This window comes from Panthera tigris, chromosome A3 (genome assembly GCF_018350195.1).
Source record: "Panthera tigris isolate Pti1 chromosome A3, P.tigris_Pti1_mat1.1, whole genome shotgun sequence".
Taxonomy (NCBI): domain Eukaryota; kingdom Metazoa; phylum Chordata; class Mammalia; order Carnivora; family Felidae; genus Panthera; species Panthera tigris.
The window spans coordinates 44,494,521-44,519,000 of record NC_056662.1 but is presented as its reverse complement, the minus strand read 5'-3'; the positions used below and the strand labels follow the sequence as shown (position 1 = coordinate 44,519,000).

General features: G+C 43.1%; 1 protein-coding gene across 2 annotated transcripts in view; it reads right to left on the bottom strand.

The window, feature by feature from the left end:
* Positions 1–24,480, bottom strand: part of RIN2 (Ras and Rab interactor 2) — a 222,022-nt gene that overhangs the window by 119,017 nt on the left and 78,525 nt on the right. Inside the window, exon 1 of one of the 2 annotated variants that reach the window (XM_042980974.1) lies at positions 21,541–21,725. The exons of the other annotated variant lie outside the window; for it this stretch is intronic. The gene's annotated coding sequence lies outside the window, so the exon portion shown is untranslated. Of the gene's footprint in view, positions 1–21,540; positions 21,726–24,480 lie in introns of those variants that run through there. 2 annotated transcript variants of the gene reach the window in all.

Sequence of the window (24,480 nt, the reverse complement as noted above, 5' to 3'; positions counted from 1 at the left end):
TATTATCCTTCTATGCTTGCAGATTCCATGTGGGATGGTCAGCAGAAGCACAACATCCAATATCAAAATAAAAAAAAATACCACAACACCTCTATACATTGTGAATGCCCAATTACCATGTATGAATACCATCTTACAGCCACTATCCAGAAATTATCAAGGATGATGCATAAAGAAACAGCTGCTCTCCAAAATAGTTAATATTTTATGTGTCTACAAAAGAGTTGTGGAAACTCACATAAGCTCTCATAGTAAGGCTGTCAATGATATCTGTTGCCATCACCAATGAGGTGGTTTGTGTCAGAAAACAGTGCCTTTGCAGTTCAGGCATGTTTTAGTCTCTCTTGGTTGACCAACAGCATTCATGTCTTTTGCTGGGAGAGACAAGTACATATGACTGGGGCATTTTACAAATCCAATCTCATATTACTACCAAACTACCAAGTAGTTTCTGCTAGGCTCTGCAGGCTCCCTTTGAAACACAGGGTTTTCCTCACTATGGTCTACCCAAATCCTATCCTCTTGTGCAGGTGTCTGACCCATGCTTATGGCAGCCATGGTTATTATGGGGGCCAAGAGGGGAAGGGAAGCAGTTGGATTTCCCCTTTTCCATTGGGAGTATTTGAGGGTAGCACAAACACACATCTGAGGGAGACTGCTTTGGGTCATAATAATGATGATCTTGGAGTCCGACTTCTAGAAAAAGAAGATCAAAGGATGCAGGGTCAAATAAGCCTGTGGATCCACCTTAGTGGATAGTGGAGGCACTGAGCCATTGACCTTGTCTGGACTCTCATGCCTCACAAGGGGATGCTAGGTAGGCATGAATACTTTCAGGGCCTGGGGCAAGAAGACAAATGGAGGCTGACATTATTTATGTCTGAATTTTTTTTAATTATAAATCAAGATTACAAACTGTGTTCTATTCTCTTACCAAGACAAACTGTGTTCTATTCTCTTTCCAAGGACTTGGAAGGTCAGGTTTCCATTTAAAATTTTCACTCTTGGGCCACCTGCGTGGCTCAGTCAGTTAAGCATCTGACTTCAGCTCAGGTCTTGATCTCACGGTCTGTGGGCTCGAGCCCTGCATCAGACCCTGTGCTGACAGCTCAGAGCCTGGAACCTGCTTAGGATTCTGTGTCTCCCTCTCTCTCTGCCTCTCCCCTGCTCTTGCTCTGTCTCTCTTTCATTCTCTTTCTCTCTCTTTTTAAAGTGTTTATTTATTTTGAGAGAGAGAGAGTATGTGCATGCACAAGTGGAGGAGGGGCAGAGAAGGAGGGAGAGAGGAATCCCTTTTCACTCTGTCAAAAATAAATAAACATTAAAAAAAGTGTCTAAATATTCAGACTCTTCAGTGTTCTGCGCTGAACGGAACACATGGGGCATCCAGAACCTATCCCATGGCTTGTCACTCTACTCTTCTGTCTTGACAGCTCTGTGGACACCCCAGCCTTCCTGTCCAACTGTCACCTCGGATTCCGCCCACAAAACTTCCAGCCTGTGTGGGCTATGCCACCAGGCCTGGGGTATGTGGGCAGGGATTCCAGAGTGCTGTGCATCTGGAACAATAAGGGAAGAGAAATGCAGGGTCCAGAATGGCATAACCCCTGCCTCCATGGACCTCTTCTTCCATGGGGAGTGATGAGGCTGAGTGGGATGAAGTACATAGCCCAGGGCAGTGGCCTCTCTTGCCTAGGTCTTAGGGCAGGTTGGATCATCTTAGGGCCCATGAGAGAATAGACAAAGGTTCCACTACTGGTTTGGTTTTCTCCCATCCTCACCTGGACTTGGTTTGCAGAAGTGTAAGGTTCAGTCCCAAGTGGCCCTAGTTATACCCTGGTGGTACTGGGGAAGAGAGACAGGCTTGGATCCAACAGCCCTAAGACGTCCTAATTCCTCTCGAGCTCTTAATTCCAGTTCAAGAGGCCATGCTCTCTCCTTAAAAGCATTCTGGCTATTGTACTCCTTCCTCCACCTTCTCTCCTCCTTTGGCTCTTCGAAAACACTACAGCCCCTCACTCTGGGTCTGCCGTCTTGGACTCCTCCTCCAATCCTATCTCAATCCTAAACCAGCTGCCTTTACCCTGCCAGCACCATCATCTTAGAGGTCAAAACACACTGAGTAAGCACTGAAAAACACTTCAGCCCTGTGTCTTAGATCAAGCCCCCAAATGCATGTTTGTTTTAGGTCTGAGGATATATTATGACCTTCTCCAATCAGCTTCTACTGACCTCAAGTTACTGCAGATAATAGGAAACTGCATAACATGCCTTAGAATCACCCCAAAGCTGATTATCTTGGCAAAACAAGGTCTCCATCTTTTGGGTGTCTGTAATAGGTCTCCAGCAAAAAAAGGAGACTAGAGGTTAATGCTTTTATCCTGCTTCAATGCTGGGCCAAACCATCGTTCTCATAGTCTCCATTGGCCTAACCCAAATGGTAGGGTCTGGATATAACAGAGCTAATGCCCCATGATCATGGAGATAGTGACCCAGTTGGCATATGGCATTTTGATTTTCAAAAGGCTTTTACTTGTATATCCCTATTTTCTTTGCCTGTTAGAGCATCTTATGTTACATGGCATTTTTTTTGAAGTATTTATTTATTTATTATTTATTTTTGAAGGAGAGAGAGAGCAGGGGAGGGACAGAGAGAGAATCCCAAGCAGGCTCCACACTGTCAGTATAGAGCCAGATACAGGGCTCGAACTCACATACCATGAGACCATGACCTGAGCGGAAAAGAAGAGTCAGATGCTTAAGTGACTGAGCTACCCAGGCACCCTAAATGGCACTTCTATGTACAAATGTGAGGCTCCCCTACAGCTGGAAGGTTCTATTTTTTTTAATGTTTATTTATTTTTGAGAGAGAAAGCTAGAGAGCAAGCAGGGGATGGGCAGAGAAAAAGGGAGACAGAATCCCAAGCAGGCTCCGTGCTGTCAGCACAGAACCTAATGTGGGGCTTGAACTCAAAAACCATGACATCATGACCTGAGCTGAAACCAAGAGAAGGATGCTTAAACGACTGAGCCACCCAGGTACCCCACTTCTATTTTTTTTAAGTTTATTTATTTATTTTGAGAGAGAAAGGGAAAGAGAGGGTGAGGAGCAGAGAGAGAGAGAGAGAGAGAGAGAGAGAGAATCCCAAGCAAACACCGCACTGGGTCTCAAATCCACGAATCGTGAGATCATGACCTGAGCCAAAACCAAAGCTTTCTCCAGGAACCAAAGGCTTTGTTTTCTCATTTAGGGCTTGAGTGTTTACTTTTCTTTCCTGCTCCCTGTTTCTGATTAATTTCTATCCCCTTTATTAGTTCAGGGAGGTGTACAAAGAGAGTAGACAGAAGTCAAATCATTCAGTTGGCAGACTTGTGCATGATTTCTGGATTGCAGCTATGTATTTCGTATGGTTCCAATTTAGAAACAAAACAAAGCAAAACAAAACCCAATCTTGAGTCTTCTTCCTGCTTTCCTACCTGTTTTTCTGAACTCCAAAATACTTGTCTACAAAAAAGTAAAGAAAGAATCACTCATTCTTGGTTTCTTTCTCTGAAATGCAGCTCTGAATATTGAATGCTGACTTTCCACTTAACATTCCTTTCCTCTGAAGTCCCCGCTCCCCTCTGCTAATGAGGGCACCAGGCTTGAAAACTTGCTTGACTCGACCCATCAATCACTGCACAGTTTTGCAGAGTCTTCTGGCCGAAACGGCTGTCATCTCCCTTCCCATTCTCCACAACCACTCAGACCTTGGGCGGCGGCAGCCTTAATGGTTTCAGCAGCTCCCTAATGTCTGTGCGCCCCCGCTGCTGCGTCTGCTCCAATTCACGCGGCCCAAACATGCCACACCAAAGGGACCGTCCTTTCCCAGCTTCCTGCTTCCCTGCTCGCAGCACAGTTTTTAGAATTGAATATCCATATTCCTGGTTAGGTATTCAGGGTCCCTTTTTGATCTGTTTCCAATCCAATTTTCCAATCTCAGCAGTGACATGTGTGTAGGTTGGCACTGCCCCCTCCAGAGCACAGATCTCAGAGATCCCACCCGAGTGGAGACAGAGAACATTCCTGACTAGTTTCGGCCTACCCTGGGTGAGTATTTTTCCAGGCATTCTGTCACTGCCCACCACACTGCCCAACCTAGACCAGTGAGCTGAAAGTGGCCTAAATTGGCAATCCCAGGTAGGTAAGATTCTGAAGCCACATCATGCACGGTGCACCGATACTCACCAGCAATAGTGACTTGCCTCACTTTGACCCTGCTCCCTTATCTGTCAGGTGGGAGAACTCCGAGGTGCCCGCTCTACACTGTTTCCCAGGACTATCTCATGAGATGGGGTTTCAGATGCCCCAGTGGGGGCTGGCTTATCAGTTAGTGGCTGCCTTTTCTTCTCACTTCCAAACCTGCCAACAGCATGCCCCTTACCTCCCAAAAAACTATTTGCACTTGAAGCCTTATCTCAGGGTCTGGGTACACACACCTAGTGTGGACAGCAGGATAATCATGGACAATCATGGACTGATGCAAACATGAACACACACACACACACACACACACACACACACACACACACACACCACGCAGACAAAAAACATGCACACATTTGCTAAATAACACACTTTAAGGGCTGCTTTCCCTCCCCTCTCTCCTGTCCCTACTTTTCTACTGGCATTCCCTGAGATCATCTCCCAGTAAATGGTATGGAATTTCTGTTTGTGAGCCTGGTTCACTGCTTGTCTAAAGAATCCTGCTCAACTAGTACTGAATTTATAATTAATGGGAACATTTTTGTCAATATAAAATCCAGGAAAAAATGCATAAACATATTTTGAATAAATGTTGTGTGTCCCTGTAAACAACCACTATCCTTTGTGAACATAACTAACATTATCCAGTTAAGAGTAATGAAAAAAAGGGGCGCCTGGGTGGCTCAGTTGGTTAAGTGACCAACTTTTCAGCTCAGGTCATGAGCTCACAGTTCATGAGATTGAGCCTGCATTGGGCTCCGTGCTGATAGCATGGAGCCTGCTTGGGATTCTCTCTCTCTCTCTGCCCTTCTCCTGCTCATTCATTCTCATTCTCTTCTCACCCTCTCCTCTCTCTCTCTCTCTCTCTCTCTCTCTCTCTCTCTCTCTCAAAATAAATAAATAGAACTTTAAAAAGAGTAATAAAAAAATGAAAGGCTTATTTTTAAATTGTTGCAAATTTCCAACAATTAAAAGACTTGTTACAGAGGGTGTGATTTTTATCGATACAAAAATCTTTCTTTCTTTTTTTTTTCCAAAATACATTCAAAGACTAAGAAGTGTCACCAAATGATTTATCCTCTCGAGATCCCCATGTACCTTGGTCTGGCTCTGCTACCACCTGACCACAATTAAAGCTTTTAAGAAACTCCTATTTTTCTCATCCTAATCCCTTGCTTTTTTCCCCGTGGTCACCAGCAATTAACCCAGCAATATAAATGGGCTCTTGAATCAGTGAGGAGCTTTCATGTTATAAGTAACAGAAAATCCAATTCAAATTGATTTAAAAATAAACAGTAATGTCTCCTTACAGATTGCTCATTAACTGCGTAAGAAATGATAGTAACTGTACAGTGGAGAAACTACATAAGACTTTGACCGGCTGATCAAAGTTCAGATCCCCAGTGCGGGTAGACAGATGCTACATTCGTCCTGACCCGATGCCCCAGGGATACAATGTCAGTTATAGCGTATTCCAACAGAAGGTGTGGAACCTGAATCCAGTCATAAGGAAACATCACACACACCCCACCAACTGAGGGACACTACATAAAAAACCCAGATTCTGCACAAATATCAATGTCATGCAAGACAGAGAAAGGCTGAAAAGTTGTTCCAGGTTAAAAAGACCTGAACCTCTAAAAAAACACATGATCTTTGATTGGAGAAAGAAACAAACTATATATAGAGGCCATTATTGGGAACATTTAAAAATTAGTATCTTAGCCTGGGTGGCTCAGTCAGCTAAGTGTCCAACTTCGGCTCTGGTCATGATCTCATGGTTTGTGGATTTGAGTCCTGTGTTGGGCTCCATGCTAAGTGTAGAGCCTGCTTGGGATTCTCTCTCTCTCCCTCTCTCTCTGCCTCTCCCCACTCACACTTTCTCTTTATCTTTCTCTCTCTCTCTCAAATAAGTAAAAAATTAGTATCTGTAATTTCGATCAATGACTAAGCCTCAGTCTTGGCTGATAGGACTGTGGGGACGAAGAGAACACCCTGTTCTTAAAAACAGCATACAGAAGTAGTAAGTGGTAAAGGTGTGTGATGTATACAACCTGATCTCAGGTACTGATACAGCCAAAGGGGCAAAAAGGTACAAATTGGTGAATCTGCATGAATGGTAAACACGAGTCCTCTGAACTCTCCTTGCAACTTTTAGGAAGTTTGGCCCATTTCAAAATAAAAACTTAAAAATCACTAGGCAGTACAAGTGATTAAGGGAGGTACTGAAGTCCTGCTTCAGGAGGCACAGGCCAGTCCCATGGCCCCATGATTTTGACAAGGCCCTGTTTCCCTGGCTTTCTTCTGCTTCCAGGTTCTAGCTTCCTGGGGTCAGTGCTGTCCATGCTCAGTGTGCCCCGTGGTGGAAAGACAGCATCAGCTCCTGTCTTCACAGCCCCACACCCACACATCCAGAGATAGGTCAAGCTCCCTCGGAAGAGTGAATGAGGGTCTTCTTTCCCAGAAATGCTTCCCTCAAGTTTGAGAAGCCCTTCTTGCTCTGACGCACAAAATCTAATCGGGATGAGACACCAACCCTGACATTTAGGATGTGAAGTCCAAGCTCTTTGATGTAACATATACTACACAGTCTTCCCCAACCTGACTCAAACCTTTATTCCCATTTCTGGCCCCTCCCACAAGCCCACTCTCATCTGCCACACCTTTGTATGTCTGTAACAGTCTCTCTGTTTAAAACACTCTCTACCACTCAAGACTCAGCCCAAAGATCACCTCCTCTTGTGCCACCTTCTCTGGCCCCCACCATTAAGCCTTTCCTTCTCTGGGTGCCACAGGGAACAGGCTCCCATGACATTCTAATTCCATGTTTCTATTTGCCACCAGAGGGCCCTGCATGTTCCCTAACATTTAGAGTGTGCCCAGTATATCTATAAAACACGGACAAGCACATAACATCTGCCCTGCTAACACCATGCTTCCTTGGCCTACTGAAAATCTATGGAAAATCTATCTGTGATAGAACTTAAAATGGCACTAGACACGAAAAAGAAGTCACTAAAATAAAATGTTATTCAATAAAATACATCTTAATTAGAATATTTTACTCTGTGAAAGAAAATTACCCTGTTATTCAAGCCACATGGAACCACTGAGAAACTCATAATTTAGCCAGTACGTGGAAAGTGCATATGTTCTAATTTCCTGTTTTTCTGTGAGAGGCCACTGTTCCAGCCTGGGTCAGGCAATGCATGGTTTGTGGCCTGGCACTTCAGCAGCCCTGGCTCAGAGAAAAGACTGTCTTTATCTTGCACGGGTAAGTGGGGAAAACTCAGAAAACCCACACTGCACAAATATTACATCACCAAACAGGGGAACAACCACACTCAGCAACCATCCTGGAGGCCCAGCTTGGTGTAGGTTCCTATCGCAGAACTTAGTTCAGCTCTTTGAGCACAAGGATGCCTCATGCCAGACATGCAGACACTTCAGGCTGCTGATGCTGCCCTTTCCTGGGGCCACAAAAATGTTTTGCAGCTTAGAAAGCAGGCTGGCTCACCCAGCTGCCTGACATTTTCAGAGCAAACTCTGGAGCTATGGCCCAGGAGGGTCTCAATAAGCCCCCCTGGATTCATCCCTCATTTTTAGTCAAATCATGGCTCTAAAAAATCTCCCACTGCAGAGAAACCCGGATGACACCGCCATAACCAGCCAGCAGAGTTACCTGCCACGTGTGCCTCCTGATATCAGGCACTGGGGAGGACACATTACTTCTGTAGCATTCCCACCAAAAGCACATAACCTGAATCCATCTGTGAGGAACATCAGACATGCCAGACTGAGGGTCACTCTACAAAAACAATAGGCCTGAACTCTTCAAAAATGTCAAGGTCTTGAAAGACAAAGAAAGGCAGAGGATCCATTTCAGATTGAAAGACTCAAAAAAGAAATGACAGCTAAATGCAACTCACGATCCTGGACTGGATGCTGAGTCCAAAAAATAAAAAGTAAACTTGCTACAAATGGCATTCTTGGGGAATGGCATTCTTGGGGAAACTGGAATATGGACTGTAGATTAAAGTATTATTAAATGTCCTGAATTTGACAACTGTACTGTAGTGACATAAGAATATGTCCTTGTTTTAAGAAGTAAACACTGAAGTATTGAGGTATCTGCGTGGCTCAGTTGGTTAAGTGTCCAATTCTTGATCTCAGGTCAGGTCTTGATCTCACGGTCATGAGTTCAAGCCCCACACTGGGCTCCATGCTGGGCATGAAGCCTACTGAAAAACAAACAAAAAACACTGAAGCACTAAGAGACATGATCCATGCAACTTCTTCTCAAACCATTTAGAAAAAGGTGTGTGTGTGTGCGTGTGTGTGCGTGTGTGTGTGTGTGTGTGTGTGTGTGTAGGGGAGAGAGAGAGAATGATAAAGTAAATGTGATAATATGTTAACAATTTACTAATCTGTATAAATGAAAGGCATACTTGATTCTTTGAACTATTTGCAACATTTTTTTTAAGTTTATTTATTTTGAGAGACACAGAGACAATGTGAGCGGGGAGGGGCAGAGAGAGAGGGAGACAGAGAATGCCAACAGGCTCTGCATGGAGCCTGATGTGGGGCTCAAACCCACAAAACCGTGACCTGATCTGAATCATGACCGGAGCTGAAACCAAGAGTCGGATGCTTAACCGACTGAGCCACCCAGGTGCCCCTGCAACATTTATTAAGTATGAAATTGCTTCAAATTTTAAAAACAGATTCCATTGTCTCGTTATACAAAATAAAATAAAACAAGATTCTCAGCAACAGTTTAATGCTTTTGCACATTAAAACTCCCCCAAGAAACATTGGGAAATGTGTAATTACACAGAGAAGACAAGAGAAAACTTTATTCCATCACTTGTACAAAATAAGTTTAGTCTGGCAGCAAATTTGACATTAGCGTATTTTAGAGGTTTGAAATTTGATATAAAATGTATTTGTGGGTTTATGTCTTGTTAATCTGTTATGCAGTATTTAAGATCTACAACAAAGTTTAAAGATAGTATGGCACACCTCTGTACTCACAACCCCTTTAAATTCCTCACCCACCATAGCCTCTTTTCTATCTCAGGAGTCACAAAAATTCTACACTCAGTGTTCATCAGTCCCACATACCTCTCTATATGTTTGCTACATATGTATTCTTTCATTGTATTTTTTAAAATGTAACTTTGAAAAAGAAATGTATTTATTTATTTTTTAGAGAGGGAGAGAAAGCATGTGTGAGCAGAAGGGAAGGGTAGAGGGAAAAAAGAGAGAATCTTAAGCAGGCTCCATGCTCAGCGGAGTGCAGCTCAGTGCAGAGCCTGGGGTTCCATCCCACGACTCTGGGATCATGACCTCAGCTGAAACCAAGAGCTGAACGCTCAACTGAGCCACCCAAATGGCCCTGGAAAAGAAAATTGAATTAAAGTTTGTGTAACCTGTGAAGAACCCTCAAGGAATATCAGGGCTCCAGGGACTATAGTTTCAGCTGATCTTTCAAGCCCTTCAGAGATACTTAGTGACCACAATTCTACATTCTTAGCACGTAATTTGAACATCATGACCACAATCCATAAAAGGTAGCAGCACACACTCAATGATGTTCTGGAACTAGAGAATACTGGCTCACAATAATGACTATATGCTTCTTCTCAACTCCACCTTCAATGACATTGCATCGGTAGATGGAAATTCATGACAGCTGGAGCATTTACACCATGGAAATAAGCAGATGTCTAGGCATATAAAGGTGTTGTAAACACAGCAAACTGTTGAATGTACCTAGCTCCCAGGTGCCTTTGATGTAAAAGGGACAAGTTAATTCAAGTTCTTCAGGTAGCCTTTCAGATACTTGAAAGGAAAGTAGAATTAAAGCTTGTTAAGATTTCATAGACCACACAGAGTGGTATAGTAAACGTCAAGGTGAATCTAGATGATAATTTTTAAAAAACTCCCCAAATACTCAGATAGAATCATGCAAATATAATTCAGAAATTACATTTTCCCAGCAGAGAATAACTCCAAAGATTATGGCTTGATTGCCCTGTACAGTGGCGACTAGTTTTGTACCTAAATTAGGTGAGCATATTTCAGCAGTCTTGCTTTGAACTGATCATAAATCCATATTCGTCTCCTGTAGCCTACTTTGAACTAGCCTGACCATCCTTCTGATGCCTTCCTAATGAATGAAAATAAATCTTTAAGCCAGGCTCATTATACGCCTGCAGGAGAGCTATATTTTTAAAACCCTTTAATAATAATACTTTGGCAAAAGAAACGTGGGTGGGAACGAAGGAATTTGGTCCTTTTTTTCTTCTTGCCAAATTCAGTGCTGTCAGCCAAGAGGAGAAGCTTTGGAGAAGTCAGAAGGAAAGATTCAAAGCACACCATGTTGGATGAACCGGTCGTCTTGTTTCTGAGAGCCAAGCCTCATGGTTCTCAAAATGTAACCAAGTCTGGTTGTAATAAGAACCAGGAAAATCTTAACCACAAACAGATGAATGTTTTGCCAAAAAGCCTGGTGCCTCCCTGGGCAAACTGAACTAAACAACTTTATTCAAGTTCAACTGCTAAATCCCCATTCCAGAAAAGAGGACATGAACCCAGCACACTAAACAGTGCCACCCAGGATGGTCCAAAGCCAGGGTAATGTCAATAGTAACTTTTTTGCCTATTATAAACCAGCGAGGTTCTTGCTCCTCTCCCAGGAGGTTTTTTCCACATTTTTTTCTTAATGACCCCCTCCATTCAATTTTAATATTATAAATATACAGTATATTTATGTATAGGTCACAGACATCTGTAATTTGAACAGGAAGATTAAGATTTGTTGTCATTCCCCAGCACCCAACCCCAAAGCAATTTTTGCTTCCTTGGGGCCATGAGAGCCCCCAATGAGAATGCGTGTTATAAACTGACCATCATTAACTGGGCTCTCGCGGGCTTATGATGGCCACACAGGGCCTCTCTTTGCAGCGTGAAGAAGACTGCATTCCCACCCAGGGGCATCTTTGCTTTCTACCGGTTAAAAAAAAACTTAACTAATGGCAGAAATGACAGTTCTGAGCATTTGCTAGATGCTAGGCACTAAATCAAGCAACAAAAATTTGCTGCTCACAGTTCTGGAGGCTGGAAGTGCTAGATCAGGCTGCCAGCTAGGTTGGGAAAGGGACATCTCCTGGTTTCAGACTTTCTGTTGTATCCTCACATAGACAACAAGGTTAAGGAGCTCTGTGGGGTTTCTTTTATAAGAGCACTAATCCCAATTGTGAGGGCTCCACTCTCATGACCTAAGCAATTCCTGAAGGCCCCATCTCCTAATACCATCACCTTAAGCAACAGGATTTCAACATACGATTTTTGAGGGGACACATCCATACCATAGCACACTGTCACAGCTTGGGTTCCCCCAGAAACAAATCCTGAGTCAGGGATTCCAGAGCAGGTAATTTCTAGGAGAGATGATGCCAGGAAATGCTGGTAGGTGAATGGGGAGTGACACACAGAAGGACAGGATAGATTTCAAGCCAATTTCACTGGAGTTTAATTTCATAGGGAAACTCTTGCAAACAGCATCAAACACAAACCTTAGAGTAATCCCATCTGAAAGGTGAGGGAGCTGGGGTATTTATACACCAACACTCATCAGTCATTGATTGAGGGCTGCTCCTGCTCTCTTTTGTCAGAGATGCAAGTGCTGGGAGCCAGAAGTAAGGCTGGTAAGAACTGAACAGATAAGGCCCAAGGTACCAAACTGGGCACCACATATACAGATTCATATAATTATCACAGCATCCAGGTGAGGTTGCCATTCGAATCAGCCTGAAATGGGGTACAAAAATGTAAAATAATGTTCTCCAAGTCAACAAGGAGTAAGTGGTAGAGATAACAGAGGACTCCAAAGGCTACATGCCTAAACCATGCTATATTTTGTACTACCCTCTCCTGGGACATCCAGGCTGCTCTTCTTGGTTTTTCCTATTCAAACAGATTCAGCAAATTGGTAAGACTCATATGAGATACAGCTCCTCCTATATGAATCCACAAGTTAGCAAGAAATGGAAGGATTTAGGGAAAACATAATGAATTGGATTTTGGAATTGTTGAGTTTGAGTTGCCAGGACATTCAGGAGGAAAGATCAGGGTAGTATAGTATAGTAGAAGTATAGTATAGGCAGGTACATCAATGGATCTGGCTTTTAAGGATGGGTAGGAACATGCTAGAGAAACAAGTGTGGGAGTTGTCAGCACACCCATGTGTTATGGACTGAATTTTGTCCCTCAGAATTCATATATTAAAGCCCTAACCCCCAAACCTCAGAATGTGACTGTATTTAAGAGATAGTGCCTTTAAAGAGGCTTAAACTAAGGCTGTTAGGTCGGGCCCTAATCCATCTGGTCTGATAAGAAGGTCCCTTGGGGGGCCTGGGTGGCTCAGTCGGTTGAGCGTCCGACTTCGGCTCAGGTCATGATCTCACAGTTTGTGAGTTCAAGCCCCGAGTCGGGCTCTGTGCTGACAGCTCAGAGCCTGGAGCCTGCTTTAGATTCTGTGTCTCCCTCTCTCTTTTTCCCTTCCCTGCTCATACTCTGTCTCTCTCTGTCTCTCAAAAATGAATAAACGTTAAAAAAATTAAAAAAAAAAAGAAGGTCCTTATAGGAAGAAGAGATTAGAGCATACAGGGAGAGACAGCAGGGATGCACGCACACAGAGGAAAGACTAAGTGAAGAGGGAGCAAGAGGATGGCCATCTGCAAACCCAGGAGAGAGGCTTCAGAAGAATCCAATCTTGCCAGAATCCTGAACTTGGACTTTCAGCTTCCAGAACTGTGAGAAGATAAATTTACGTTGTTTAAACCACCCAGTCTGTGGTGTCATGTTATTGCAGGCCTAGCAGATTTATACAACATGGTAACTGTTGTCATGGAATAGGGGGGGTCTAACTGGGAGCCAAAGGAAGGTTTTGTTTCAAAATATTGTGACTGTTCAATTGGGCCAGTGCTGCAAAGTGGGCAAGAAAGACAAGGACTGAAAGCTATCCCCTGGGTGGAGCATAGGGAAGAAATAGGAGGAAAATGGGAAAATTCGCATTTTATACTTTTTTATACAACCTTATTTGATCCTCTTATTGATCTCAGGATGCAGGTATCATCTTGCCTAGTGTCCTACAGTTAATAGGTCATAGAGCCAGTATTAGAACCAGGTATGTTTGAGTCCCAAGAGTCCTCTTTTTCTACTATACCGTGCGTACCTACTCTGTTCTTCAGAGTGCACGGCCGAGGGCATCTCTGCAGCCTCATCCAGCTCACCTTCTTGGATGTTGAGTGGCTACTCCCATCTTGTTCCTGCCAATTACGGTCATTTAGGAAATTCAGCTCCATTTCTGTTGTCCCAACATTTCAAGGATAAAACACTTGGAATAGCCTGGCAGGGAGGTACATTCGCAGTATACAGCTATTCTCCCTTCCCAGGAAAACCACACAGACCCATGGCCTCCAGAGCTCATCTCCTGAGCCATTGGGTCTCAGCTCAGCTGCTGCTACATGATCCCAATCCTACTTTGTTTGGGACATAGGTTTCTGTCTCTCACAGAGTTTACAGCTGCCCACCCTCCTTCTGCATGTCCTATGCTTCCTGCTAACTCCCACTTGGCACCAGTCCCCTCTGCCTGGGCAGTGCTGTCCAGGACCTGCCAGGGTCTCATTATGACAAGCAAACCCAAACATTTACCCAGGACTGTAGGAAAACAGATGAGATCACGGAATTATCGACATTGATCTTTTTTTAGGAAAACTTATAAAAAATGGGGGGAGAGTGAGAGGATTTTGGATGGATAAATGTTATTCTAAGTGGAGGTTTTACTCCCTGAATATGGCCAAAAAAGGATTATTAAGATAATGGGTTTTGAGCACTTAGAAGAAAAATGATGGCCACCGGACATTAACATGTCCCTAAAACAGAAATTTGTCAACTTTTCAATGTTTCTGGACAATAAATTAGAAGCTGTGAACATCAAAGAGTTTAATTTTAGGAAGGAGTCTGACAAGATTCTCAAAATACTCTTAGAGATACAATGTGGGCTGGAAAGCAATATAATTAATTATCTGCTCAACCCAACCACAAAGTCTCTAGAATTCCTCTTTCCTTGGACCAAAAACCTAACTGTGTCGGGCCTCTTTCTGCTTCAATCTATTCTGCACATCTGCTGATTTCACCTTCCTAACTTAACCTCTGGCACATTTTGGGCTTCACCCAGATTTAGCCTGGACTGATTTCTATTCTCCCTATTCAAGAAAATACATTGACTCTGGCATGCAGCTGAACTGGCCTGAGAAACAGGTTATCAGACCAGGGGACTAAGGGATAGGCAAAGATTTCTTTAAATAGGACATAAAAAGCAAGAACCATCTCAACAATGACAACAAGAACAGTTTAAAAGGATATACCATGCAAAAAAGACAAATCAGACTTCATTAACATTAAAAACTATTCAAGAAAACACATCATTAAAAAGTGAATGGACAAGTCATAGAATGGGATAAGATATTCTAAATACATACACCCAACAAAGAACCTATGGTCAGAATATGTATTTTTTAAGCCTGAAAAACAATACGAAAAAGACAAAAGAAATGTTTAAAAGGAGCAAAAGACATGAATGAGCTCTTCACTGAAGAGAATATACACGTCTAAAGCATATGAAAAGGTGTTCAATATTGCTGTTCATCAGGAAAATGTCAACTGAAACCATAATGAGATATATCTACATAACCAGTTGAACAGATAAAATTTCAAAGACTGTCCACGTCAGGTGTTGGCAAGGATGTGGGGCAACTGGAACTCTCACACACTGCCAGTGGGAGTAAAATTGGGTCCAGCTACTTCTGCAAACTGGAATATTTACTAATATCTATGCCTACCCTGTCACAAGGAATGCTACTTCACGATAAATGAGTGCATGTGTCTACAAAAAGACATAAGTACAAGAATATTCATGACAATTTAGTTCCACAATAGCTCAAACTAGAAACAACTTAAATATCCATTAACAGGAAAATGGATTAAAAAATTGTGCACATTCATAGAATGGGTAAGTACCCAGGAATTAAAAGGAACAATATTGATATTGATATATACCATAACATGAGTGAATTGCAAAAACACGTTGAGCAAAAGGAGCCAGTCACAAAAGTGTATGTATTTTATGACATAGATCAGCCGAAGTGAATTGATGATGTCAGAATAATGGCTATTCTCATTTGGGAGTGTTATTGACAAAGAAACTACCTGGGGTGATACAGATGCTTTCTACCTTGATCTGAGTGTTAGTTACAGTGGTGGTCTGCTACAGAGCTCTGTCTGCATAAAGTCTATGGAGCTGTACATCTAAGATTTTATGTTTGCTGTATGAAAATTATATGTTAACATTTTTTTTAAATGAGGGTGGATAGAGGCTAAAATACCCCACTGTACATAAAGGCTTTAAAAAGCCAAAGAGTGGTTTCTCTTCCTGTTTCTTCATTATTAGCCACCCTGCAAATCTAGAGTTACTCCATTCATAATTCTAGTTCCATTTTTGATGACCAATCGATAGAATGCTCTAGTGAAAAAATACTAAATTTTACAGCATCTAAGTCACCAATGATAGTAAGAGCACCATTATTTTACATACCATCTAGTGGGACAAGCATTGCCAATTAGGGGCACCTGGGTGGCACAGTCAGTTGAGCATCTGACTCTTGATCTCGGCTCCGGTCATGATCTCAGCTCAGGTCATGATCTCATAGTTTGTGAGTTCGAGCCCCACATCACGCTTTATGCTGATGGCTTGGCTCGGAGCCTGCTTGGGATTCTGTGTCTCCTTTTCTCTGCCCCTCCCCCACATTCTCCCTCTCGCTCTCCATCTCTCTCTTTCAAAATAAGTAAAGTTAAAAAAAAAAGGCAAGTCACCTGGGTAGCTCACGTGGCTGAGCGTCCCACTTCGGCTCAGGTCATGATCTCACAGCTCATGAGCTCAAGCCCCACATGGAGGCTCTCTGCTGACAGCCCAGAGTATGCTTTGGTTCTTGTCTCCCTCTCTCTTTGCCCCTCCTCAGCTCCTGCTTTTTCTCTGTCTCAAAAGTAAATAAAAACATCAAAAAAAAAAAAAAAAAAAAAAAAGAACTGCTTGTAACTGGACATATAGCACATGAGGCACATGTTGGATGATAAAACGTAGGTGACAATTCCACTGATTTCAGGGTTCCCAGACCTCCTTTTGTAGCCTAAGCTGTTCTTTGCAGCTCCACTTATTTATGGGACTGCCACAAACAGAAAGTAAGGTGACCAACAAGGCCAACTGGTTTCTGAGAACTCTAGATCACATCTCCCCGGAAGTGATTTATAATGTCGGCTTATGTCCCCTGTCTAGCATCCAGCCAGAGTCCACACCAATAGTGAGGGGGACACACACTATTTCTCTTCATAAATGATCACTCTGAGAGACGACAACTTCCACCAAGGCACGCCTGATGTACTGAGACAGTGAGCAAACCCACCCCCTCGTCTCCCAGGGTCCTCACTGTATCACTCTTTGGGTGAAAAAGAGGGATGTGCAGGTGGGAAAGAAGTTGATCATACAGAATTAACCAAATATTAATGGCCTTTGTCCTCAAAGCACATTTTTGTAGAGCTTGGGCTGAAAACTCATCAGGCACGAGGCTATGAACCCAGCATGGACTTTTTCAGAGTACTCTGAAATTTACTTTAAAGAGAACAGTCAGCTTGTATAAAACCAAAAATAAAGGTAGGAGAAGGTTCAGGAGGAAAGAACTTGCTTCTTTCCAATAAATCACAAGGAAAAAAGAGGGAAATTTTCGATCTTTAAAACTGTATTTTCTAGCTTCGTATATTAAGCTGCACATTTTCTAGAGGCTGCTGTTTTTGAGCCATTAAGAGACTTGTATTTTAATATAAAACACAAACCCTTGCTTTTTTCTGTGCTGTGCCATTATCTGACTCTTGGCAGACTTAAAATTCTTCCTTTTAAAACTATTTCCTTTTGGAGGTCAGCTGAAGGCCCAGTTCAAGCACCACATTGATAAAACTGAACACAGGACCACTCTTAAAAGCCAGCCATTATGGGTCCCAGTAGAAAAACACTCCGTGGTGCCAGGCTTCCGAGACATCATGCCTCAAACGTGGCTTTGTGTCAACGCAGCTGTATCCACAGGCGAAAAGTTAAAAGATTTATTTAAAAATGTTTCCACTTCTGGAAGCTCTCTCTCTGTGACTTCGATGAAGCAAGGAGCAAAGCGCTAGGGGTAGAAAGACATTGTCTCAGCTACTGAACCTGTATGGAGCTCCTGTGCCCAGGCCTCAGCCCCCATCTTTTAGGCTCTCTCCTTAGATCTGAGCAGGCATGCACAAGAGCCTTGATCATTGGTCAGCATCGAGGTCCAGAAGGAAAAGTCATACTTTGCTGACTGCCTATATTTAAATGACAAAATATTAAACCCATTTATTCATTCTGCAGACAGGATGAGCTCATAGGGAAACAGAAGTTTTTGGTTTTTTGTTGTTGTTTTTTTTTAATTGGTGAAATCTGGTGGCTTAAGCATATGCAGCTCTAAAAGCTTAAGCTTTTGCAATCCAGTGAATTCTGTTCCCTTATGCCTCCCCAAATGGCCAGGGGCTTGACTATTGTCCCTATACAATTCTCCCAAAGGTAGCGACCATGGTACAGAAGGAATGTTACAGTAAGACAGGAGTTACAGATGCTTGGGGGAAAAGCCAATTGTGTGGGACAACTTAATGGTTGACTACCAGTGGAAAACAGGAAAAATAGCATCGCTCTTAAAGTGGGAACAGGACTGTCACTGATTGACAAGAGCAGATACACATCTCTGGCTTTTTTAAAGTCAGCTTTTTATTGAAGCATTATATGTGCATATGGAAAAATAAACACATGACACAGAAACAGCTTGATGAACTTTCAAAAACTTAGCATACCCATTTAACCAGTACCCAGACTGATATGGTTTGAAGTGGGGTTCAGAGCTGATGGCCAAGGAAGAATTCTTGGGACAATCTGGTGCAAAAAGGTGATTTTATTAAAACACGGGCATAGGGGCTATGGGCAGAAAGAGCTGTACTGGGGTTGTGAAGAGTGACTGATAATATACCTTCAGGTTGGGAGGGAGTTAGGGACAGCATAAGTCTCTAAGACATTTTGGAAACAAGGCTTCCAAGACCTTGAAGGGCTGCTGTTACGAAAAGGTCATTTATTACTGTTTAGTAAAAACTTAGTCACAAGACACTTCAGATGTATATCCGGGGGCCATAAGCTTGGAGTATGAATGCCAACATACATCTTGGAGGAGTAGAGATAAAGGAAGTTTCGTTAAAGAAGACTTACAGGATCCTGGAGGTCAGGATAATGTGAAACTAAGATTGCCTTTTGCCCTTAGCAAAATGTCATCATCCAGGTAGCTGAGTTCCTAGAGGAATGTCACTCTGCCTGTCTCAAGGACTTATCAATGGGCTGTAAGTTGTAAGGAAATTTAATTTTTTTCTCTGCCTTTGTTTCCCACATCAAAACCAACAAGCAGAATGCCACTAGACCCTCAGAAGCAACCCCATCTCTTCCTTCCCACTGGTCTTTATCTTCTCATCAAGCAGGAGTCAGCAAATCTATACATCTGCCTCTGCCTATTTTGGTAAATTATAATTTATTGCAACACAGCCACATGTATTCATGTACACACTGTGGTTGCTTCTGCACTAGAATGGCAGAGTGGGCGGTTACAAGAAAGACCTTATGGCCTGACGAACCTAAAATATTTACTACCTGGGCCTTTGCAGAAAAGGTTTGCAGACCCCTGTTCTAGGGTACCACTACCCAGTAGAATACAATGAGGGTCACCGATGTCATTTACAAGATTCTAGCAGCCAGAATAAAAAATAAAAATAAAGAAGTAAAATTAATTTTAATATTCTATTTGCCTAATATATCTAGAATATTATCATGTTAACATGTAACCAATATAAAGAATGAAATATGTTCTCTTTTGTTCATACTGCTTCCAAATACAGTGTGCATTTTACACTTACAACACATCTCAATTTGTGCAAGCCACACTCCAGGTGCTCAACAGTCCCATGTAGCCAAGGGTTACAGTGTGGGACAGCACAGTTCTAGAACACCCTCAGGCTCTCCAAAGCTGGAGCTCCAGCAACTTTACCCCTTGCTGATCCTGCTGCTAGCCTGGGTTCCTCTCCCTCAAATGCAGAGGTATTTTTCTACATCAGCTTCCCTGATTCTTTAACATGTGAAATGAAAAATTGCATTCAGAAATCGTGCAACTGTTGCTTATAACTTATCCCTAGGACAGAAAGCACAGAACTAACTACCTAAACTCACAGCTTCACGAGATAGAGCAGAATAAGTTGGAAGGACTCTCTGGACTTTTGTGAGGGGGGGAAAGTGATACTAACAAACAAGCTAAAAAACAAATGGCAAACAACACTTGAGATGAAGGAGGAAAGAAAAAAAAAGAGGGATTGGTGAGAATTGCCTTCAGAATATCTTGGGCAACTCAGCAATGTCATTGTTCTAGTTAGCAAGAAAAGAAGGTTGGCTGCAGGGCCAAATACTAATTCTGGTCTGCCCAGTGATACAAAAACAAAGAAACAAAAGAAAAACCGAATCGTTGCCAATATCGACAAATCCGAATTTCTGGTAACTTCTGAAAAATTACAAGGGCTGGGAACACAGGTCCTACACCCCCCAAGTGACAAACAGTCAGCTGGATGGAACAGTAGACATCCCCTCCCCCACAGAAGGGGATGGATGTTCCCAGTTGGCCAGTCTCTGCCATTCCCAGTTGTCATACACCAGTTGTGTGCCTGTTTACATGCCTACCTGGGTTTGGAGCCTGTGCCGCCTGCAGTAGACATAACGTTAAGTCACCAAGATAACTGCGGAATTGTGACAGGCTAATGTTGAATGTCATAATTACACACCATTGGCAATAGAAAAAGAATTCAGCAGAAGTAAAAACGATTACGTTTCAGCTTGTGTTCTACTGTTTTCAGTTCACTATTGACAGGCTTTGATCCTTTAGTGTATATCTTGGTAGAATAGTTGACCCCAGATTCAGAGGCAAGCAATATTTTTTATCCTTTAAATATCTGGGATGATGAAGTGTTTAATGGGTAGCTCCCAAGAGCACAGGACTGTAATTACAAACTATTTCCAGTCTTACCAGCCAAACTGGAAAAATACTCCATCGACATCACTTCTGGAGTTATTCTCTCTTAAATTATTGTGGCTTTGGAACCTGACATACTTGAGGATTTAACTCTGATTGACAATCAGGAAACTAAGTTTATTCTTTCAGCATCCCCATTTACGCTATCTGTACCCTGATTCTTGTTAATTTACCTGAACCATGTCGTACAGAAAATTATAAATGAGCCATGACACTCCATTGCAATGTTTTATGGCCCTAAAAAATGTATTCTTTATAAAGTCAACACCTTGGGGCACCTGGGTGGCTCAGGCGGTTGAGCATCTGACTTCGGCTCAGGTCATGATCTCACAGTATGTGGGCTTGAGCCCCGCATCAGGCTCTGTGCTGACAGCTCGGAGCCTGCTTCAGATTCTGTGTCTTCCTCTCTCTGCCCCTCCCCCACTCGCACTCTGCTCTCTCTCAAAAATAAACATTAAAAAAATTTTTTATGAAGTCAAAACCTTGTGTTTGAAAATATTTTGAAAACTGAAAGTGATTTTGTCAGAATAACTTTCTACTTCTAAGACTAGTTCTTCTCAAAAGAAACTCAAAGAAAGTGATTCTCTTCTTTAATATTGCTTACCATTTCATTTTTTAACATGCCGGTGGGGTGTGGTAGTATGAGATTCTTGGATCAGTTGTAAGAGAAGCTGTCTTTGACTAGCTGGACAGCATAGAAGCTCTGTTAATTGAGAAGCTGTGTTGGGTTCGCTATATAATCTAGGAAGGAGTTGCTTCCTTCCTCTGAACCTCAGTTTCCCTATATTTAAGCTATGATGAGTAGGCTGGCTTGGTGAATTCCAACCTTTTCAGTTGCAGCTCATCTCTTTTTTCAAGTGAAATTCTATGTGGAAGTTCACCAGATATGGGCAAAGCTGCTTTGGCTGAAGGGGGTGAGTGTGAGGCACTCAGCTGGAATACCCCCTTGGTCCACTCACAAGGCAGCCCTGACTGGTCTGAACACAACTGGCCAAGTGACACACTCAATCCTTTTCCAGGTGGCAGAGTATCTGAAGCAATCATTAAACTTACCCTAGGGTATCCTGGAATGTCTTCCAGAACGATACAGACCGTGCTCACTCTCCTCACAAAAATGCTCCATATACCTCTGATGGGAGCCTCCACAGCCTTCGACTATGCTTTGTGCCACTCTCCCCAACTGCTTTCTGCTTTTTTGAACCTCGCTCAGTCAAGAGCCTTCTCCAGCCCTGCCTCCCTCCAGAAAGCTTTCCCAAACACTGTGCCATCCGATCCTATGTCTCCCTGGTACCCTTCTCCATTGCCAGCACTTACATCACAAGGGCCTTATTAGCAAATTGACAAACACTCCTGACAGGACCCTCCCTCGGTGGAGGGACAGAGGAGCTCCTGACAAACACCAGCTGAGTTCCATGGCCTCCTGTCATTCTGAGACCCTCGCTTTCCACGTGAGGCGCAGGGTGTCCCCCAGATTTTCCAGTGTGGGAGGCTCCCAAATGTTCTGATCTTTCAATAGGTCATCTTCATCACACGATAAGCCACTTCACAATGAGGATAACTCGATCATCTTCCAAAATAAATATAAACATTTACTGGTAGAGAAAAAGAAACTTCACCTTTATGGTTCAAATAATCATTTCATTTTTATTCCAGATGTCAGCAAAACCTATGGGCCAGCATCTGTGCCCCCAGATCCAGGTGAAGGGATGGAGTCAATTCATTTCAACAGAACTGAAAGAACAAAAGTCAACTCATGTTCAAGGCAGCAATGCCAAAAAACCTATTAAAGTCCTTTTGAAAAAGTCCTTGCCTGGTATGCATGAAAGCTTCAATATGGCCCATATGACCAAATGCCCCCAAAGGACAAAACTCCTGGGGAATGGGTGGAGCCAGAGAAGAAGAAAGTGGTACAAAAGTCCCATGTTGGAGATGATGGGAACTCTTTGGAATCTGACTTATGTGTCAACTCTCAACAACAAAAATACTGTAACCACATTTTAAGACTTTAAATCTGTAGGTTTCTAGAAAAAAAAAAAAGGCATCTACTGATGGGTTACTTTGGAAAAGCCCAAGCACGGTGAGACGCCCAAGGGGACCTTGAGAAACCTGCATGGAAGGGCGTGTCTGTTGGGCCCAGGGAATGCAATTGTATGGGTCTGAGGCTTGACCACCTGCTAGCCATCCCAGATGGAGACTCTCTCCCAGCAATTCAGGGTGTGACCAGATATGTAAAAACATCTCCTTAATTTTCATAAATATTTTTGGGTTGGACCAAGGAGCACGGCAACTTAGCCTTGAAAGGAACCTATGAATGGGCTGCGTCAACAATTTTAAAACATTCCCGGAAACTGGAGGGAAGGAAAGGATGGAAAGGGAATGATGATGTGTCTTTGTATATTAAAAACCTAACAAATCAGGAGTACTTATTTGCTTCATTTTGTGTCTTCCCAGACATTGCCTGCTCCCTGTTACATAGGGGAAACCCAGGCACCTTATGAAGGATGGAGAAACAACCAACTCCAAACTCCTGCTCAGGTAAAACTGCCAAGCCTGATTGCTCTCTTACCGGGGCACGGCACTAGAGGAAGAGCCATGGGGACAAAAGCCATGAGATCTGGACTCGGTCAGTTCTACTGGTAAAATATAGTGTGACTTTGGACCAGGCATGTTCTCTGAGTTTCAGTGCCTTCGTTTATGAAATTTGAGGTCTTGAAATTGATGGTCTTGAAATATTATATTAGCTTGTGGTATTTTTCCCCTCCCTTGATTATAGAAATAATACACATTCATTGTAACAACACGATTCATTCAGAGGATGAATGGCAAAGGGGAAGTCCCATCACACCAGGAGAAGTGGGAGGCATGGGAGGGATGGGTGTCTGAAGCATGAAATGAAAGGCCTAGGAGAGAAGTCAGGTGTGAGGGTTGAACTAGATCCTCCAGCAGCTGACTGGAAGGATGAGACAGAATAGTGTCTCTTCAAACAATTCCTTATGGCACAGCAGACTCTGAGAAGGTCGACTGGAGGAAGAGCATTAGGCCAAGAGCCAGGAGACATGTCCTACTTCATCACTGAACTGGTTTTGTGACTTTGAGCAGGTGACTGAACCTCCCTGAGTTTCCATTTCTTCATCTGTAACAGGTAAACAAAGCAGGGTTGGGACAGTAAAAGGGATCATGAAAGCTGTAGGCAAGCTCGAAAGCATGTATAAGGGCCATTATTGTCAATGTCATGAGAAAGGAGGCCCCTCCCCATCCTTGCCTTTATTGTATTTCCTTCATAAGTATCAGGGCAGTTATATACTGACAAAAGGGACTCTGCACACAGCAGCTTTCCTCACCTGTTATCTTGTTCCTCCCTTGAAAATCACATGGTGGTAAGGCATAGGTTAAAGCAGACAAGGGCATAAGAACAAATGTCAGGTACATCATGAGGTGATGGGTGTGGGCACGTGCACTCAATCAGAATTGGGTCCATCCCACTGGGAAAACAATCTCATCCAACAGTTCCTGCTGGAATCCTGCTCTTAATAAACAGGTTGGTCCCACTCATGTTTAGATCAAAACTGATGGCAGAGGCCTCACAGGCCCACCAAGCTGACCAGCTTGTGTCGTCAGGTCACTGAGTGGAGTTACAGGACAAAAGGAGAAGGCTTGGGTGAGATCCCCAGGGACCTAGTTTATGGAGTGGGTGGGGTGACACCCCAGCATCAGCCTTGAACCCAGAGCCATACCCCACCTTGGAAAAACGGATGTTGGAATGTGGGTGTGCCAAAACATGCTGGGCTATACAATCCCCCAGGCCACAAACAGTGTCAAACCTGTCTGCAATGGACTTATCCAGGCCATCATTCTACATTTTTCCATGTTTGGGAGTGTGATTTCCCCTAGTCATAAGGGGAAAGAGACTTGAATGGAAACAGTCAGCTCCAGGCCCCCGGATGATGCCCAGTGGGGAAGGGAGTGGCTACAACCACAGTCCTCCCCAAAGTC